Source organism: Periplaneta americana, chromosome 15 (assembly GCF_040183065.1).
Source record: "Periplaneta americana isolate PAMFEO1 chromosome 15, P.americana_PAMFEO1_priV1, whole genome shotgun sequence".
Classification (NCBI taxonomy): Eukaryota; Metazoa; Arthropoda; class Insecta; order Blattodea; family Blattidae; genus Periplaneta; species Periplaneta americana.
In genome coordinates this window covers 107,167,782-107,184,831 of record NC_091131.1, presented here as the reverse complement: position 1 = coordinate 107,184,831, position 17,050 = coordinate 107,167,782, and positions in this window count along the sequence as shown.

Below are 17,050 nucleotides of genomic sequence, written 5' to 3'. Positions count from 1 at the left end.
ATTACAGACAATGCAAAACAGTCTATTGTTTCTAGTACCCTCAACAACTCAAGCTTCGTGACTGTACATACCAGTAGACTGTGCTAGTACCTATTCTGGTTGCAGATATGACTAAATGTCTTACATAGAGATATATATATATTTTTTTTTCTATATCATGGAGTCAAGTTTTCTCTTTCGGTAGAATAATAGGAAACAGCCATAAGGGCTCAGATTCAAAACCGAGTGAACACAATATTTTCCAACTGTGTAAATTTCAGTGTCCCTCGACGTATCTTCGAGCTCCAAGGCATCATGCCAAGAACTCCCTGTACGGAAAGCACGCTGGTTCGAGTCCTCATGGGGAAGGAATTTTTTCAGTGTATGGGACCAGTGCCCTTTCATCATCGTGGTGGATTTGGAGAGCTACAATAGATATCACAGTTCTGGTTGGATAATCGTTCACCTTTCCTGAAGCATGTGGATGTGAGGCCAGCAGCCGGCTGATACGCCTTGGCTCTTTATGGGCTTTCGCGCCATGGGTATAATTTAATAAATTCCAGTCAGGATTCGGGGTCTGCTTACTTTTCTCTGAGTTAAACAGACTAATTTGAGTATAGTGGAGTAATTTGAATATAATTTCAATTTATTATCGAAATATCAAACACATGTCAATTTAATATATATTGTCTATTTCACAATTGCTTATCGTGGAGTAATAAACATGTGTATTGATCACACTGAAACTGCCTGGTAAAAAAAAGTATTTTGTTTACCACTCTATGAAATGACCAATCACACGCAAAGCAATATTGTTGGGAAGCCAGCTGAGACGCAGCAACCAAATTCATGTACAGTATGTGTACATTACATAAGTTCAGAAGACGTTTTTAATAAATTTAGTAATATATCATTAATGTTTGTTAGTCAATTACAATTTACAAACGTGGAGTAATTTGGGTATAAGTTACAATTTATTGAATATAATTTTACGTAATCTTCAAACATATGCCAATTTAATATTTGTCTACTAGCCGTAACCGTGCGCTCCGCTGCACCCGTTAGAAATAAATATAAAGTAATTACATAATTAAAATAGGACATTTGATCCAGGGAAGATTCTTATTTGATAGAAGGATAAATCGTTTAATATGTTACTTAATTTAAATTGTATTTAAATAATTAAAATGCGGTCATTTTGGTCTAGAGAGCAATCATTTGGTGCAATGACAATTCCTTTAACATGTTTCTTAATTTTTATTACATGCATCCATACTTTAATGAAGACTGACATATCATTTAGATTTAATGTGTATACTTTATTTTACTTGCTATATGTTTCCATTGAATTGTGATAATAACTTAATTTTAACCCTTGTTTTCTACGTATTCAGTAAATGGCGCTTGGGCCACTATGGTTCTGAACCCTTCAAATAACTTAAATAAATTAAATTATATTATATTATATTATATTATATTATATTATATTATATTATATTATATTATATTATATTATATTATATTATATTATATATTATATATTATATATTATATATTATATTATATTATATTATATTATATTATATTATATTATATTATATTATATTATATTATATTATATTATATTATATATTATATTATATTATATTATATAAAAATGTGTTGATAACGGATGTACACCGATAAGTAAGTTTTTAATTTGTTATGGGGGCTCTTCAATCTCAGGAGGAACAAATTTTATTTTACAACAGGGCAACATAATCTGCTTGGCTCATTACCCAATTTTTTTGCATTGCATTTAATGCATATGTATTTTATGTATTTTAACACGATTCAATTGAGCATAGTTAAAATTTGGATTATAAAATAATGGAATGCTAAGCTAAATATTATTACTGCATACTAAATCAATACACTCTTGTGGTTCGTTAATTCTCTGAGATAAACATTATTTTAAGAAATACAGGAAACGAATACACAGAATAGCCTATCAAGTTGTTTGTGCATAAGAAGCTATTTTAATCTTACCTGTCCTCAATTCACTCCGAAGTTACTGTAATAATATTATAGCATTATGTCCATATAGAGAAACTACACTTTCCAATGGTGAAATAATAATTAATTACACAAATCGGTTAATTTAGCTTCCGATATTACTTCATACAAACACACAAACATTCTCTGTAAGCTACCGTATGTTTCATAGCTTTCGATTGTTGTTGACCAAGGCCCCTTATAGACGAAGTCATTTGTTCTTTATTTCATTATACCGCCTTAGATGGCAGTTATTTTGATTTTAAAACTCATTTAACTCATTAAATATCAGTCCTATCAAAATTTGTCAAAGAATAAAACTTATCGGAAATGATTTTTAAAGAAATTTTTGTTATGTAACATTTTTCACAAAAATCAATAATAAGCGAGATATTTCGATTTATTTAATTCAGGCCCCCTTATAACCTCCCCCCCCTTTTAATAATGTATTTTGAATACCATATAGCCTAAAATCTAAGTTACAACGAACTTAATTTGTATTCCAATTTTCATCGAAATCGGTTCAGCCATTATCGCGTGAAAATGTAACAAACATACAGACAGACAGACAGATAAACAGACAGACATACATACAAACAAAAATTTCAAAAAACCGTTTTTCGGTTTCAGGGTGGTTAATTATATATGTTAGGACCAATTATTTTTGGAAAATAGAAAATTACCAGAAAAATTTCGGCTACAGATTTATTATTAGTATAGATTTTACAATTGTCTGCCATGTAGTATTAAAAATTTGCGTTCACACTGATACTGCTGATAAAAAACTGATTTGTATTTACCTGTGTAATGTCATTGTATAGCCTATTTTCGAACAATTACTTCAACATAACAGTCTGGGAAATGTTACGCATCACGTTCTTCACATCCGTCCTCACATACTGAACAAACTACAGTTTTACTAAAAAAAAAATGCTTCATTTTGAACAATTTTATTTAATTTTTAATCAGCAAATAATATGTATTATAATAAAAGAGAAAAATTGATATGTCATTTTATATTTTCAAACAATTACTTCAACAATTGGGGATTTTTTTTATCCACTTAGCATATTTTCGTATTTTAGTAAAGCTATAAGTGAAAACGATAAAACATTAACACAATAATATAGGAAGACAATAAATAATATTTTATTATTTTTAATATATTATATCAATTCCATTTAAAATAAAAATTTTGAAGAAGGTGGGCACAAAGTACCTTCCACCGTTGGTACTGCTATGGTTAATAATTAGAGTATTAAAATACTCTTAAACTGTAAACAAGACAGAAACATTATTTAATATTATTCGTTGGAATCGAGAACTTTCATATAAAGACGTTTCTTAAAAATGTGTAGGTCTACTTCTAAAAGTGTTTGAAAGGTAATGGGATCAAAATTTATCATGTAAAATAATTACTTTTTGGTAATATAAGCACAAGTGAACAAAATATTAGAGGACTTTTTCATTCATAATGATATGCTTAGCTCCCTTAAAAGGCCTGCAACTGCACACCTTCCTCCCTGTATATTGAATGCTTGAGCATTAATTATTTTCAGTTCCGTTCAATTCCTTGGTCAATTTCGGCCGGTATTATGGATCATCATCTTGTCGGAGGTGTGCACGCTTTCTATTGACCAAAGCTGAGTAGCGACGCTTTGAAACTTAGTGTACAATCCAGTTGTTCAGATTATACGTAGTTAGTTCGGAAACAAGGCAAGACTATTTGACACAAGTTCCAAGGGCACAATAACCTCGTAATTCCAAAATACACACAGAATCACTCTCTACCCTGAAATAGCCTGTTGGTTAAAGTTCTTGACCAAGGAATACATACTACCTTTTCTTGTCAGAATTATTCGGTAATAAAAATTTTTAACCCTTTCTGACTTGAATTTATGGGTGTACAAGGTCACAGAGACACCATGGAGAAACAAAAAATTAAGCATTCCTCTTCCTAATAACAGCTGGCTAAGGAGGAACTGGCGGGTGCTGCGCTCTATCGGTAAAGAACGAAACTACTTCTGAGCATACCAAATGGAATCATCAGGCAAATAATATGAGTCAGAGGTTACAAAATATTAGTGATTACATATGGACTCATTCGAGTAGAAAGGGTTAATAAAAATCACAATCAGTTTCTAGAACCAATCGCATATGAAACTTTTAGGAGTTTTCAGATATCAACTCGTCGCAAGGCCTGCAGACTTGTCAATTCAAACGGATCTACAAGTATCCGTTTCTACATTACCATAAGTTGTAGAAAGTGACGATTGATCGTGAAAGTTAAATATGACAGGTGCTAGCGAATGGTTCTTTCTCTCAGTTTTGAAATAGACCCGTATTCTTTGTAACAGAAGGTCGTTTCGAGTGAGTTTATATTAAAGGTTCCTCATCACTGAATTGCATGTGCAATTTACATTCCGTTCAATACTCACTATCCTTCAACATTCTATTACATATACTTTTCTTTTAATTCGTATCTCGTTCCATGTCGACCTCAGTGGTGTAGGTGTAAATCGCTCCCCTCTACACCCAAGGGTTGGGGATTCAAACCAGACTGGGGTCGATGGGTTTTTCGGGACACAAAAATCCGGAGCGAAAATTCTCCGGGAGAGATTTTAAGTCGTGTGACTTGAGTCGAAGTTTTCCGGACCTCAAGCCTAAATTAGAGCTTCTGGACCAAATTTCTCTTCTTTCGCGTCTTAGTAATACCTAGTTGCATATTAGGTGGAGTATGAGGCGATGAGATTACCGCTTGTTCCTTTGTCCCTCTCGGCAAATATCATCATCATCATCCTTCACGAATTAGGACTCTGTAGACCTGTTTCGGCCCCATCTAGCAGTCTTCTTAAAGGTCTTCCTGGTTGACAATGTCCTCTAGGTTTATACTACATCATAATTTTTGGGATTCTTGAATTTTCCATTCTTCTTACATGATCTAGCCAATTAAATTTGTATCTACTGATTTTTTCTTCTACTGACTCTACTTCTAATTGTTATAAAATTTCTTCATTCCTTTTTCGGTCTAAAAGAGTATATTCTGTTGTCCTGAAAAATTTCATTTCCGTTGCTTTGATTCTGTTCAAGTCTTTTTTCTTTAATGTCCAAATCTCGCTTCCGTATGAAAGGGAGGGTGATGCTAGTGTATTATATATTTTTATTCTTGTAGATTTTTGTACTAATTTAGCTTTTAATGCATTGTTTATTATTCCTAGAATTTGTGTAAATTTGGTAATTTTCTTGTTCACATCTTTTTCATTTTGATAAGATATTTCACAACACAGATAATTGAAATTTTGTACTTGTTTGAGGCATTAGTTATTGTGTATTATCTTACTTCTGACTGGGTCTTGTCCTAAAAATGCCATTACTTTGATTTTTGTGCTGAAATTTCCATCCCAAATCTTTTAATATTTTATTTAATGTATATAATCCTCTTTGTAAATTATTCCCGGCAGATAAATGTAACTAAATTCTTTGTAGTTATTGAAACCCTCTCCTGGAGGCACCTACTAGAGTTCTGCATTACCGGTTACGAAAGTTAGAAAAGACAGATTGCTATTGAACGCCTGGCGCTATAGACAGTATGCGAAGCTCTTACGTCTCGCGGAGTAGTCCAATGATCGGTTTAACGAATGTCCGAGTCTCACTCGGTTGGACCGTTCTGGATCATGAACGACTGATAATATTGAGCCATCCAGGAGTTCCAAGAATCGTTGCAAGAACGCGATTATCACCGTGTACCTTTTAAATGATATTTCCTCCTCTCTTCTCATTGATTGAAGCACGCATAATGAAACTACAATTTTAAAAATTGATAGTGCTTTTAATTTTGTTAATAACTTTTATCTTCCTAAAAACGATTTATTAGAGAAATAATAATACATCTGCTTAGAATAATTAAAAGACAAAGGCTATATTAACAACTACTATTTCAGAGGTAGCCTATATATTTTGAGTTTAAAGAATGAACGTTACAATAGTAAATGTAATTTATTTTATTCTTGTATTTGTTTACACGTCAGATTTCATCTATGCATTACGCTTATTTCCTTTGTTGTTACCGGTGTCCATTAGTTGATTTATATATTAGTTATGAAAATAAATGTACCAATGTGTGCAATCAATTATAACCCTATTTCAAGCTAACTTACTTACTTATGGCTTTTAAGGAACCCGCGGGTTCATTGCTGCTCTCACATAAATAAGATTAATCCAGTCTCTATCATCATATCCCACCTCCTCAAATCCATTTTAATATTATCCTCTCATATACGTCTCAGCCTTCTCCAAGGTCTTTTTCCTTCCGACTTCCCAACTAACACTCTATATGCATTTCTGGATTCGCACATACGTGCTACATGCCCTGCCCATTTCAAACGTCTGGATTTAATGTTCCTAATTATGTCAGGTGAAGAATGTAATACGTGCATCTGCGTTGTGTAACTATCTCCATTCTCCTGCAACTCCATCGCTCTTAGCCCAAAATATTTTCCTAAGAATTTCAAGCTAATCCTTTTTTAATTAGGAAAAGTAAATTTCCTTCAATATTACTCCATTTGTGTAGTTACAGAATGTTATCAGGGTTCCTGTATGGTGAAATGCACTTGGTATTCTGTCCTCTAACTCTGTGGTTCTGTCTAGCCAGGTGCAACCGCTTCAAGGCCGGATATTCGAATGTCCAACCTCGCCTGTTGATCTACAACCGGTCGAATATAAACCAGTTCTAAGCGCTGTTCTGCAGCACTCTGGTACCTACGTTCCGGCATCGAAACCATGGGTTAAATACATACATTACATTACATTACATTACATTACATACATACATACATACATACATACATACATACATACATACATACATACATACATACATACATACATACATCTTGTTCCAACAGAAAGGTAGAAGCGATCGATTAGGGAATTTGTCGTTGCATATTCTCGAATAGATAGTAATAGGGTAAAGATTGGAATACTGTGACATGAATAATATTGTGATAATTCTTTTTGAGAATTTATTACAATTTTACTGAGCGAGGGAAAAATCGGTTTTTTGCATCTACGTATTAAGGGAAAGTTCCTGGACAAGTTGCTGCACAAAACCGGTCCATCTCTCGCTCAGTAAAATTATAATAAATTCCCAAAAGAACTATTACAATATTACTCATATCGTATTACCAAATTTTATCCTATACCCAATATACTCAAAAATGAATGCGAAATAAATTTTTAGGCAACAAAAGGTACTGAAACATGATGAAATGATAATTTGGCTCCTGTACAGGAATAGTAGAATGTAATGACATAAAACATTCGAATATTCTTATAAATCCTGTCACAAGTAAGTTTGTACGTAAAAAAATCAGAAAATCTTCTCGGAATCGAACTGTTTTGTTGTCTTCTTCGATGAGAAAATATAGCTTGGCTAATCTACTACCAAGCAGAATACTAACTGAAGAAAAAACGAAATAATAGCGAAATAACTTCATCCTCCAAAATTATCAAAGATTCTACGCCGGGTGGAACCCTGGACCCTTCCTTCAACAGACGTTAGCTGAATGAGCTACCATTATAGTCATTATAACAAGTGAAATGAAGCCATGGCCTCTCAGAACAAGACTGCTCGTTTCTCCCTATTACTTCATAAAAATTAGCAATGACTGAGGCAGAGGAGGGTAAGACCATGCAACAAGTGACACTTGTATAGCTTGCAGAAGCTGTTACACAAGAACCTCTTGTTGCCGGGCGACAAGGGGCTCTCAAAACAACTGCTCTCGACTGGCCGCTGCCATTGCAATACGACTGAAACAAGTGAGAGAAGAAAGAGGCAGTTAATTCCTGCAACAATCATTCTGAATGATGACAAAAAATGTACAGATCTGCGTCAAAACTAAGTATATAAATGCTGAAAAACAGATCTAATATCTGCTCGTAAATTTAATGTTGCTTTAATATAACTTGGGTTTAAATTAAAATTGTTTCTTCTTCTTTCCCACATTTTCCTCTTATTTTTCTTTAATCAATTCTTTCATTCTATTATTCTTGCTTTGACATTTCTAACTACGAATCTGTTCACTTTCCCTATTTGCATATAATAATTATGTGTAATGCCTGCTTACAGTATTTACACACAGAGAGAATAGTAAGTTATGTCATTAATTTCGGGGGGTTAAACCTTGTGGTATCTCAAACAGAAAACATTAATTAGTCTACAATTTTTCTCGTTTTTTGGTTACATTTCAAAACTATAATAATTTTAAATGAGGCGTTTATGAGCGTATTTTAGGAAAACTATTGACTAAATTTCCAATATCCTCAGTCAATTTAAGGGAGCAGTTAATTTTGATAATATCTTATGATCGAGTAAGTTTTAATTTTGTCCCTTACTTTCACAGAAATTTGTTAGGAATAAATGTAAATTTTCCTTCCTCACAGCAATTTTAAATTGTACGAAACCGTGACAATGTTTAATAGTATATTACGATGCAAGGTTGGGTAGTGCTTTTTACAAAATCGAGGAAAAGTTTGAAAAACGAGTTGAGTGATTTTTCAATTCCCGACACTTTGTAATGCACTACACCAGGGGTCGTCAGCACAGAGCACGCTTGGGCTAGTCCCTCTTACCCGCGGAAAACGCAGTGCACTAGGGTGCACTCCGTAGCTGCTAGCGGGTATGCTCTCTATCTCTCCCTGTTGCACGACAGTGCACACGGGACAGCACCGCGTACCCTTTGCACATTTCCGCGAGTGCTGACGTCCACTGTACTACACAAACATATATTGTACAATATTTTGTGCAAGATCACATTTTTTAAATTGCATACAATATATTTTGCATTGGAAATTTGGAGAAATATTATTCCAAAGGCTTATTGTATGGATTCGTAACAAGTTTTTTTTCCGGTGACGGGTTCTTAGCCCTTCGCTCAACCCTCAAGCTGGAGAACCACCCTTTATCGGCTGACCTCGATTAAATCCAGACGTTTGAAATGGACAGGGCATGTAGCACGTATGGGCGAATCCAGAAATGCATATAGAGTGTTAGTTGGGAGACCGGTGGGGAAAAAGACCTTTGGGGAGGCCGAGACGTAGATGGAAGGATAATATTAAAATGGATTTGAGGGAGGTGGGATATGATGATAGAGACTGGATTAATCTTGCACAGGATAGGGATCGATGGCGGGCTTATGTGAGAGCGGCAATGAACCTGCGGATTCCTTAAAATCCATTTGTAAGTAAGTATTATTCCAAAGACTTCGAAAAACTACACTGTAATAGTAACTAAGTAACAATAAATGAATTGTAATGGGTCTATTTCAGTATAGTTTTATGTTATGAAGAATGTTTTCCCTAGCACCAAGTTTCTGTGTGGGAATTCTAACTTTCAGGGCCTAAAGCAATACCTGTAAGTACAATTAAAAAACACGATCGTGTAAAATACAATCCTGCGATACAAGTGTGGAAAGTGCATTGTAACAGAATTGAAGAACACTTTTAAAAAATGTGTTTTTTTTTTTCAAACTTTTCCTCGATTCTGTTATGCACTTCACACACATGTATTGCATACTATTTTGTGGACGATTATTAATTTAAATTAATTAATAAATAAGTTTGTAATGTTATATTGATTTTATTTCTTTTGGATTTATATTTTAACGGGCCTTTAGAATTTTTGCTGTGATACTACTCTTGTTATGTACATACAATTTCATTATTGTGTTTTGTCTTTCTACATAAGTTGCAAATTTTTTTGCCAGTTTTGATAATAATCGTAGAATTTATGGCAGAAATGTTTGTAGATAACAATGCGACGAAATGTAGTGATATAGAAGAGGCGTGGAAATTGGGTTGCGCTTGCATGTATGATTTTACTTTCCGCACAGCGTGCGGGAAAATTTCATAACAGTACTGTTTTTTCTTTGTTGCTACACTTATAGAGAATCTTGTAGGAATTTGATGTTACGTGCCATGAAAACACTAACGGTAAGTAACAAAAAACGCACAATCGTCCAAAATAGTATATTATTATACAAGGTTGAAAGTGCTTTCCACAAAATCGAGGAAAAATTTGAAAAACCCGCTCTGCTCGTTTTTAAGTTTCCGAGATCTTTCAATGCACTTCACAAACGTGTATTATACAACATTTTTTGCACGATCACATTTTTGAAATTGCAAACACAATAGATTTTGCATTGAAAATTTAGAGCAATATTATTCCAAAGCCTTCGCAAAACTGTACTGTAATGGAAACTAAGTAACAATAAATACACTGTAATTGGTCTATCTTAGTATACTTTTGTATTATGAAGAATGGTATCCCTAGCAACAAGTTTCTATGTGAGAATTCTAACTTTCAATGCCTAACAACAATAGCTGTAAATACAACACAAAACACGATCGTGAAAAAAATATTATATATTACCTGAGGTCAACAGACACGTATATGTTTATTACAGAACAATAAATATAAACAATAAACGTAAACATTAAATTCCGTTTACAGGAAGCTCTGGAAACTTACTTTGCCTTATGTAAATTCACCGGTTAATTGCTAAATTGAAGAGGGAGGCAAATGTTTTAATTGGTTGAAGCAAAATACGGTTTGCAGCTTCAACAACAACAAATTAAACGGTACACAATCTAGTCTACATTTTTCTCACGACATATTAAAAACAATCTACATGGTAAAGACCTCTCTCTTCCATATTCTCAACACATCAGATGAAGGAGTTGTTTACCGAAACACAACACATTACTGTGTATTCATGCTCCCGAGCGCCTTCTTGTATTATTATTATTATTATTAGTATTATTATTATTATTAGTATTATTATTATTATTATTTACGTCACGGATGTACCCTTTTCAACATTATAAACTCATAAACAGGGTTAGATTTTCAAGTAGTGGGTATGGACATGGAGCATGGTCGTCATTAAAGAAAACAACGAACAACTTTTTTTGTCTCTTACGCAGTAGGGATCCGAAGGCTTACACTGCTTACCACTTCTGTTCTGTGAATGTTATTTGTAGCGGAACGGCCGAGCTCTTTTACAAGTACAGCACTCCGCATCGTGAACTTAATCCGGGCTATGGTATGGATGATGATGGTGATGGTGATGATGATGATGATGATGATGATGATGATGATGATGATGATGATGATGATAATGATGATGATGATGATGATGATATGTGAATTCATGATGGCGAAATGAGTCCAAGGTCCAACGTCGAAAGTATAGTGAGGATCATGTAAGAGCAGTTCCTAAAAGACTAACTTGGCCGTCTCTTCATTGTTGCCAACTAATATCAGATATCACAAAAAGAGGGTAAAATCACAATGCCCTGTACTATAATAATAATAATAATAATAATAATAATAATAATAATAATAATAATAATAATAATAATAATGATAATAATAATAATAATAATACTAATAATAATAACACGGTATTAACAATAACGATGTCTTGCTTATTTACCACATCTCATCTTCATATTGGGAAGGTATTTTCTAAATGGTTCAGTAATTTGTGAAAGAGTATATTTTCCTTCTGGATCTCTCGGACATTATGTTAGTAGATTAGTGTATAATCTACTGTAATATTAAAATGTATTTTGTCTGACAACATGAAATTTATTGCTTTGTTTAAACAGTTTTCGATTCACAATACCTAACCTAAAAATGTATTTCGTTTCATCACGTGAACTGATTAGTACGAATTCCGGAAACGAATGCCACTTTGAAATGTATGCTTTAGAATACTTACTCCATTATTGTAATAAAAGTCTAAACACGAGAGACATTAATTAAAATGTGAAATGGCATTTCTATCGATTACCCAAAGGTATGAATCACACGAAATATGTTACATTTATTTACACTTAGCCTACCTGACTATAATCTTGTATTGTAACCACAACACAAAGAACACATAAAATAACTATCATATATTAATATTAATATTAATACTGATATTAATGTATTATTAGTATGCTCAAATTTCACCAGCTTCCAGTAATCGGCTCAGAAATCTAGAACAATTTGAATTTTCAGAATTTAAACTACCGAAAACTTTTGTCACTGCTGCCAACATAAGATTTATAAAATCACTGCCAGTTGTGGTATTTCTCAGTACCGAAATTCGAAACAAAGTTGGCAAAAGAAAATTCAACCTGCAAACTAGAAAATCACCATAATCTACTAGCTTATGTAATAATGGGGGAAAATAGGTTTCACCCTTAGGGTATTAAGTAAGCTGATCCGGACTATACTCAGCAACTCTGCTTCAATTGGTTGAGGGAAAACTCCGGAAAAAAAAAACCCAATCAGGTAACTTGTTCCAACCAGGATTTCAACCCGAGCAAGCTCATTTCATGGTCAGACGCACTAACCGGTACTCAACAGCAGTGAACAAGAACAACCATAACACTAAGAACACATTATAATTCATGGAACGAATATAACTTTCTATTTTATTTTCGGAAATGTGATTCGAATCCACTACATTAATATTAGGCTCAAAAATGTTGTTCCATTTGCATGGAAAAAAATTGATTTGTTACACATCAGCTTATAGGTGGTGAAGAAAATGATGGCTTATGTTGCAGGGGACTACTTACATCTCACCTATTCAAGGACTATGGGCTTCTCACTCTCCTGTTGAGGTATCTTCACTGGAGCTCTACAGAATAAAACTTCAAAGCTCAGAACCCACGACTGAGATGAGATAATTTACAGCAAAATTAATGTTTCATTTTGTCTGTGGAAAGGTTGGGAACAGCATTTTAGAATGCAAAGTCATTCCAATGAAATACAATGAGAAAATTTAATAGAAATACACTACGTTAGCAGATACATTGGCCACCAGATTATTTCAGTTCTGTCATGAGAATATTTCAAAACTTTCGGCAGTGGCCTACTGTAGATAAGATATCAAAAAACACGAAGTCTGAGAGTTGAACAAAAATCTATAAGAAAACATTTTCTTGTGTACTCTTAACAATAATCAAACAAGACAAAACTGATAAATATAAATATTCCAGACCACACGTTTCGGGATGACCGGGCTAGGGAAGCGCTGTTCATTTGTCAGGTCACGTGCGCACACCCGGGATCTGACATGAGTCCCTTTTAATTAAATTCGCTCTAGAAGGCAATATGAATCTCGCCTTGAACGACAAGCCCGCCATCTCTGCGACTTATTGCTAAACGCCCGTTGTTAAGGAAACATCTGTGCGTAACATGACAAAATAGGCCTATACGTTGTATCAATAGCAACTCGCGCCCAAAATGTAGCCTAAGTCATGCTTAATGACAGGTTTCATTAATAAGTCTAATTTAATAAAATTGCACTCAATTTCCTGATGATCAGATCAACATAGCATATTCAGATGAAATTTTCAAAACAATTGCACACAGACTGTGGTACTCGTACATACATGGACTGTTTGTAGAATTCGTGCTGATATCACAGTCTAGTATATAGAGTCACGAAGCTCAATACGTAGTACATATCCATCCACAGATAGTTGCTAGCCACTAGGATCGCTACTATCGTCTCATCACAGACAATGCAAAATAGTATTTTTCTCCAACCAGGAAATTAACCGTGAAAGGCATGTTCTTACTATTGCGTCATCTATTGGAGCGAAGTAGATAGATAATATTACCGTTATAACGTCAGTTTAAAAAACATACGTTTTCCTGCATATGTTATTTCCTGTATGGAGAGATTAAAAGACCAGGGGTATTATTCATAGACATTTCGCAGCACGCGCTACGAGCGTACTAAGCTAGCCCCGGTTATCCACTGGTTACTAGTACAGAATTCAAATCATATCCTAACGCTGACACTGGTTTATGAATACGAAAAACGCTGATCATCCACCGGAAGCCCGCGCTAAAAATGTCTATGAATACGGCCCCAGGAGATTAACCGTGATCTAATTTTCAAACTAGGGTAGTATACGTATGTGTGTATCAGTGTTATTGTTTGTGCTTTGAGAGTTAGACAATGGAGATGTGTGTACCCAAGTGTGTGACCTTATGACATCAACATTCATTACCCTGCTGCGTCTTATTTCCCTGAGACTTTCTCCTGGTTGGAGTACAGTACCTGCACAGTCTATTGTTAACAGTTATGTTACCGGTTGTTCTGTATGGCTGCAAAACTTGGACTCTCACTTTGAGAGAGGAACATAGGGTGTTTGAGAATAATGTTCTTAGGAAAATATTTGGATCTAAGAGGGATGAAGTTACAGGAGAATGGAGAAAGTTACACAACGCAGAGCTGCACGCATTTTATTCTTCACCTGACATAATTAGGAACAATAAATCCAGACGTTTGAGATAGGCAGGGCATGTAGCACGTATGGGCGAATCCAGAAATGCATATAGAGTGTTAGTTGGGAGGCCGGAGGGAAAAAGACCTTTGGGGAAGCCGATGTAGATGGGAAGATAATATTAAAATGGATTTGAGGGAGGTGGGATATGATGGTAGAGACTGAATTGATCTTGCTCAGGATAGGGACCAATGGCGGGCTTATGTGAGGGCGGTAATGAACTTCCGGGTTCCTTAAAAGCCAGTAAATAAGTAAGTACAGTCTATTGTATATACTAGACTGTGTTAATATTATAAATTAAAAACAAACATATGAATGTTCCTTAGAATATAAGGATAAGTAAGAAGATTAAGACAACTAGTTCCTGCCTGTGCCTTATTAAAAGCCTATCATATTTTTTCAGTGTCATTTGAATTACGGAATTTTATTGTGTGGAAATAGTATCACCACAAAAGATGTTTTTCTTCAGAAAAAGCTGTGTGTGTTCTGAAAGGTTGTGGCCCAAGAGAACATTGTAAGTCCTCATTCAATGAATTCGGAAATATAACTGTTTTTTCATTGTATGTCTTTCTAGTAAATTGTTCGTATAAGAACATTTACATGAATATATATGGTATTTCAAGCATTAAACCGTTATAAATATTATAATATTTGAGATAGGAAAAAACAAAAACATCACAGTGTTGGGCAAACAACAGGGGTTTACAAAACATTGGAAGGACCTAGTATCGAACTCTCTCAAGCAGACAAAACATTCATACGAAAACATCACTCTAGCTAAGAGCCATGAACTATCCACGAACTATCCGGGTAGGCCTAATATAAATGTTTGTTTCTTCACTCAGACACATTGTATGAATTAATGTGTCAGTCTACCGAACTTATGTAGGCTATATTTATTTATTTTTTTTTTTCGTTGTTGGTAACTCTATAACATCTATTAATGCTTTATGGTTGTGCCAAGAGATGGAGTTACTTGTCAACAATGTGACGCTGAATCGTGTGTTCAGGTCACTGCCCAGCGACAGTCCTGATGTATTTTATATTTTTGATGATTGGCAATTAATATTAACCCGGCACACTGACAATCACACTCACATTTATACAAATTTCCAGACTCTAGACATCCAGAAAATTTTTCTTCTTCAAGAAAAATCCAAAGGGAGCTGGGCTCGGGAATCGAACCCGGGACCTCCAGATCTGAAAGGCAACATGCTGATCAACAGACAACGAAGGCAGTCAATTATTATTTTAGCTCTTTTCAGTCGTTACTTAAAATAAAACATCAGCGCTACGAGTTAGAGAATTTCAACGACGAAAAGTATTCTGTCCACCCCTAAAACAATTTAAGAATGGCTTGAGTCAGATACCCTGTACAAGGGGTAAATTAAATGCAACATAAAATTCTTCAATCTTAATGGTAATAAATACGACAGTTTTTTCTTCGTGTGAAACAATCGTTGTTTCAAACTGGACTCATACAAATTCACGTTACGGGAGTTCGGTCATTATTTTTTGTGTCTAAGAGTAGGCCACATGTGTTTGCATAAGCACATGTAAGATGTATATATATGTGCATGTGTACGCAAAGACGTATATGTGTATGTGTAGTTTCCAGAAGGCGTTTATTTTTGTTGCAATTTTGTGACACATGATTTTAGAGGAAATTTGATTCTGAGACAGCATTGAAAAACTTTCCTTCAATGTGGGATGTACGGTATCAGCGTATTCCATATCTCACCGGATCGGTGGACAACAATGACGTCACGCTGGAGCGAAATAGGAACAAAACTGCTGGAAGGTTCGATGGTTATCATGGCGACTGTACAAGTTGTTGTCTGTGCTACACTAGCAAGATTTTGCGAAATTTCCGCACTGTCATCTCGTTCAAAGAAAAGAGAGCATAAAAAAAATTATTTCTTGAACCAGTAATAATAACTGCTCCGTTGACATGTTCGCTCGCAAGCTATTAACATATTGTTTTTACGTTGTGCTCATTACAAACAATACAGCAGAACACACAGCCATGACACAACAGTGCACGATGTCATTCGTCTTCTAATTCCCGCTTTATACAAGAACCAATCAGGTTCACTGATGGATACTGCCACCACCTCTGCAAGTTGATGGAACCTGTGCGACACCGGTGGAGCATCAGTGACTTCATCGTTGAAATTCGGAACACCGTGATACCATCAGATTGCTCAGCGCTGAGATTCGGCATATGCTCTATGTAACTACATGTTTTATCACTGCTTTTTCGTGTTATGTTTGGACGTTTATTGTTAAGTTGAAGTTTGTCAGTAATTCTGTATGGAAACAAATGTCTACGGCGGTTAGTAAATCAAGCCGGAACCATTTTGAATATTAAGCATTATCTATGCTAAATTAATAACGTAAGTGCAAGTTTGAACCAATAAATTATTGAGATTTGCGATAGATTAATTAGTTTAGGAAATTGTATATTTATTATGTAGAACTACATTTGTATATAGATCTTTTGTTAAATTATTAAGTTTTGTACTTTTGTGAACAATATCAATAAAGCTATCTATCTGTCTGTCTGTCTGTCTGTCTGTCTGTCTGTCTGTCTGTCTGTCTGTCTGTCTATCTATCTATCTATCTAAATTAATGACGTTTCTACCCTAGAGTATGACACGTGATGAGTACTTTGCTTTTG